The sequence below is a fragment of the Puma concolor genome, chromosome C1 (genome assembly GCF_028749965.1).
Source record: "Puma concolor isolate L17-30 chromosome C1, mPumCon1.1.hap2, whole genome shotgun sequence".
Lineage (NCBI taxonomy): Eukaryota > Metazoa > Chordata > Mammalia > Carnivora > Felidae > Puma > Puma concolor.
The window spans coordinates 37691675-37696348 of record NC_141674.1 but is presented as its reverse complement, the minus strand read 5'-3'; the positions used below and the strand labels follow the sequence as shown (position 1 = coordinate 37696348).

General features: G+C 49.8%; 1 non-coding gene across 1 annotated transcript; it reads left to right on the top strand.

The window, feature by feature from the left end:
• The first annotated feature begins 2936 nt into the window (after positions 1–2936).
• LOC112849130 (small nucleolar RNA SNORA72) lies at positions 2937–3068 on the top strand. The gene has a single exon (XR_003222559.1). It is a non-coding gene; the product is annotated as a small nucleolar RNA SNORA72 (small nucleolar RNA).
• Positions 3069–4674: the final 1606 nt, after the last annotated feature.

Sequence of the window (4674 nt, the reverse complement as noted above, 5' to 3'; positions counted from 1 at the left end):
AGGAAGGAAGGAAGGAAGGAAGGAAGGAAGAAAAAGGAAGGAAATAGGGAGGGAGGGAGGAAGGAAGGAAAGAAGATGGAAGGAAGAAAGGAAAAGAAAAGAAGAGAAAAGAAAGGAAGGAGGGAGGGAGGAAGGAAGGAAGGAATCAAACAATCCTCAGAAAAGCCTCATGAAGTCCTAAATGTTCAGTGCACACATGGTTTCCGAAGGGACAAGAATTTTGCCTTCATCATCTCTGTACGGTATTCTCGCCCTAGAACAGTACCTGGCACTTATTTGTTAGGTTGATAAATGTGCTCATTGAGCACTCATTCATTCACTCAGCGAAGAACCCCGGTGCCCTTGTCCTGTCCCAGGCCTTACCGGGCCCCCACCAGAGAAGAAGGAACTCTTACTTAGGCTTCACTAAAATTGGAGGGACATGGGCACCCCTTTAAACTCATGGCCTCCCACCTCCACGGAGCCTCAAAACTACCAGGAGTGGCTGTTAAAATCCACGGTGGCTGTTAAAATCTCCCCTCTCCCCTCGGAACCTCCGACCTTGCTCTTCCTCACCCTGCCTTTTCAGCGGTGACCTTCACGGAGAAATCAAAAGCCATCAACTTTCAACCACAAAACCTACATATTTAGGCGTGCCTCCTCCAGTCTCATCTCCTTCCCTCCCATTGGAATGACAAGTAGGGTTCCCCTCCCCCATGGGAAGCCAAACCCTCCCCTCTGCACCCCCTCCTTGCCACCCCAGGGAGCTCACCCCACCTCCTCTCTGTCAACCCTTCTACCTCCACGTTTGCCAAATGGACCATTGTGAAGTGTTCAAGAGACACAAATCCAGTTTGGGGTGTTGTGACCAGCGGTTGAGCTAAGTAAAACAGGAGAGAAAATATCAGGGTGTCACATCCAGCGTCACGAACCTGGTTTCGTGTGTGTGTGTGTCCATGTGTGTAGGTATCCCGGGTCCGGGTCCGGCAGGAAACGTAGGTCTGACTGTGGCTGCATTTGGGAAAGGGTGAAAGGCACCCTTCTGCTTCTCTTTTGCTACCTCTTCCTTCCCATCTGTGGTTAAACATCCTGAAGAATCACACAAGCAGCCTCTCCCGTAAGCCCAGCATCTCCAATCACTGCACCCCTTCTGCCCAACCACCCCCCAAATCTCTTCACAACCAGTTTTCCTTAAAGAGTTGCCTGCATTCAGTATCTCCAAGCCCTCACCTCCCATGCCCTCACCTCCCATGCCTTGGCCAATCAGCACACCCCCTGGAACAAACGGAAGCTGCCAGCAGGCTCCTAAATCCAGTGAAAGCTTTGCCTGTGGGGCTCACACGCAAGGCACAGACTCTGTCCTCAGGTCCCACTTGGCCTCCTCTCCTCCGGCTGACCTCAGACTTCTTGCCACCTCCTCTGTGGACTCTTTTGCTCCTACCCAACTGTTGGTGTTGGCGCTCCTGGGGGCTCACTCCAACGCCCCCTTTTCTTCCCGCTTCCCCTCAGGAAGAGTGGCTTCCAGGTCCACAGGCCCAGCCTCACCTCTGCATCCCAGCTCTCCAGCTTCCTCCCCAGGGTGCCTCCGCTGGGGTCCCACAGGCCCCTCCTGCTCAGCACATGACAAGAGAACCCCCTCCCTGCTCCTGCCCTGTGCATTGCCAGCGCATCACCCAAACCAGAAAGAGGCGCCGTTGGGGCCTGCTCCAGGGCCCGGCTGTCCAGTCACTATCTCATCTCTCTGGCATCCCTCCACTCCTCCCCCTGCCACACCGTCGGAGCTGCCATGGCTCTGCCCGGTTTCTTCAGAGTCTGCTGACTACAGGCCCCCCAGCGCTTCTTTCTATTGGCCCTTGTTGCTCCCTGCTCCAACCCAGTACCTCTTCTCTGCTGTTAGACTGGAGCCCAGCCTCCTCATACACACTTGGAAAGACATGTCCATGCTGGCCCTCCATCTTTGCCCCCTGTAATTTTATGCGCTCACCCTGCTGGTGCTTCTTGGCTGGAGGTAGGGGTGTGACTGGCTGGCCCCTCCCCTTGCTTGGCCTCCCTAAATTCCCTCACTCTCAGGTTCCTCTGGCCACGGCTGGGCTGACCCAGGGCACCCCAAGCTCACGTTCAAAGACTCAGGCCAGACCCAGCTGCTAGGCCCCATAAATGAGGATTAGGCGCCCCCCTTTGAGGCGGGCGGGTGGGCTGTGAGAAGAGTTGGTTTGGTACAGATTTTATGGCAGGATCACATTTCGTCATCAGACCCCCCTATGAAGCCAGCCAAGGGCAGGTCAGGGGCAGGGGAGTGGGAACCTGAGCTGCTCCATCAGCTCAGAGCACAGGGCTGCTGGCACAGGAGGGAGCCGGGGCTGGGAATTAGGAGCCCAAGTCCGGCCTCCCCTCTGCCACCCCACCCCACCCCCACCCTGCTGTGTGAACTTGGGCACATCCTTCCACTCTCTGGGCAGTGGTCTATAACGCAGGGGCCCTAGACCAGATGGGCCCTCAGGCCAATTCTTTTCCAGGCTCCCAGGTCCTCCTCAGTCTGAGCCATAACAGAAGAATCCCCCTTCCCAGAGGGTTGCAGAGCTACTATATGTATACAAACTCGGATTAGGGTTGCCAGATAAAATACAGAATGTCCAGTTAAACTTGAATTTCAGGTATACAACAAATAATTTTCAGCATAAGTGTATCTCAAATATTGTATAGACATACTTATACTAAAAACTATTCAGGGGTGCCTGGGTGGCTCAGTTGGTTAAGCGTCTGACTTCAGCTCAAGTCACGATCTCACAGTTTGTGAGTTCAAGCCCACATTGGGCTCTGTGCTGACAGCTCAGAGCCTGGCGCCTGCTTCAGATTCTGTGACTCCCTCTTTCTCTCTCTGCCCCTCACCCACTCATGCTCTCTCTCTCTCTCTCTCTCTCTCTCTCTCTCAAATAAATAAGCATTAAAAAAATTTTACGTGAATATTCTCACTGTTCTGATTTTGTAATAATCAAGGCAGGCTAAACATTCACTATATTAAGACCATGCATGTGTCCCCAGACTTAGTTCTTTCCCTAGGTCTAGTTTTATCAATGCTGGTGATAAACCAAGTCTGACTTACATGATGCATCTGTGGAAAATGTCTGTGACTCTAAGTATCTGGTCATCCTTGAGAAATGACAGCAAAGCTAGTGTAATAATTTTTGAAGATAACCATTGCTAATTTGATGATTACCAGTTGCCATTAAACAAATTGTAAAACTTTTATGTTTTATTTTCTAGGTGATTCTGATATCATTTGAAGCATGCCAGAACAGAGTGGTGAAAAGTAAATCATGTAAAATTTTTCTTAATAAAATTGGCTAGAGCTTGTTTTTAAAAAAAAATTTTTTTTAGGGGCGCTGGGTGGTTCAGTCGGTTAAGCGTCCAACTTTGGCTCAGGTTGTGATCTCACGGTTCATGGTTTTGAGCCCTATGTCAGGCTCTGTGCTGACAGCTCAGAGCCTGGAGCCTACTTTGGATTCTGTGTCTCCCTCTCTCTCTACCCCTCCCTGCTTGCGCTGTGTCTCTCTGTCTTTCAAAAATGAAAAAACGTCAAAAAAAATTTAATAAAAAATTTTTTTAATTTTTTTAATTAAAATAAAACTATGCATTGTTTATCTGAAATTCAATTTAACTAGGTGTCCTGTATTTTTATTTGCTAAGCCTGGCACCCCTACCCTGGATGCACTGGGATTTAAGGGCTATGGCTTCATAGTCCATCTAACCAAAACAGGTTAGGTTTGGACAGATTAAGTAGTCTGGGGGAAAATCATCAAATTGGGCAGAGATCAAGAGCCAGTGGGGATTTTGTGAAAGGGTGCTCCAGACAAAGGGAATAGCACTGGCAGAGGCCTAGAGGTAAGATGGCATTGGGCATGTTCCAGGAAAGGCTGATAGGAGTCTGAGGTGTGGGATGTAGGCTTTAAGTGGCCAAGATGCGCATGAAAAGATAAGGTGCAGTCAGATCACACCATGTCCAATCCATGCTGCTGCTGACATTAGGGGAGGGAGCCCAAAAGAGGTCTGAGTTGAAGCAGGATCACAGCCAGACATTGGGGTGCAGGGAACAGAATCAAACCACCCAGAGATTAGGGAAAAGGAAACTGGTATCGCCTGAGAGGAGGGACCTCCAGGATCTGCCAGGGAATTGGGGCTCAGACCTGTTCTATGTACAGAATAAATGATAAATAGCAGTCAGTAAATGGTCACTGTTGTTATTATTATTAGGTTCCCAATAAATGCTGTGGTTTGGTACCAACTGACCTTACCCCATAGTTGGTACTGGTACCAACCAGTACCCCCCCCCCCGGACTGCCCCCATGGGACTGGAGCCATTTCTTACCAACTGGGAGCCCAGATATAATAGGACAGTGGTCCCTGGAAGAACTCACCCCTACCCAGCTCTGCCATCCTTTCTTCTCTCCTTTGTCCAATATCAATGAGAGGTAAACCATCGGGGGAAATATTATGAATGCAAGGACATTTCAGGGACCCAGTGAAAATTACCTTAGGGAGAGGGGATGCTTTACAAAAGCCCCTAGAAGATCCATTTACACAAACCTCTCGTTATTCTCACAGCAATTCTAGGAGGTAGGTGTTTAAGCCCCATTTTAGAGATGTGAAAACCAAAGTCTAGAGAGGGAAAGTCCTTTGCACCAGGTCCTCACTAAT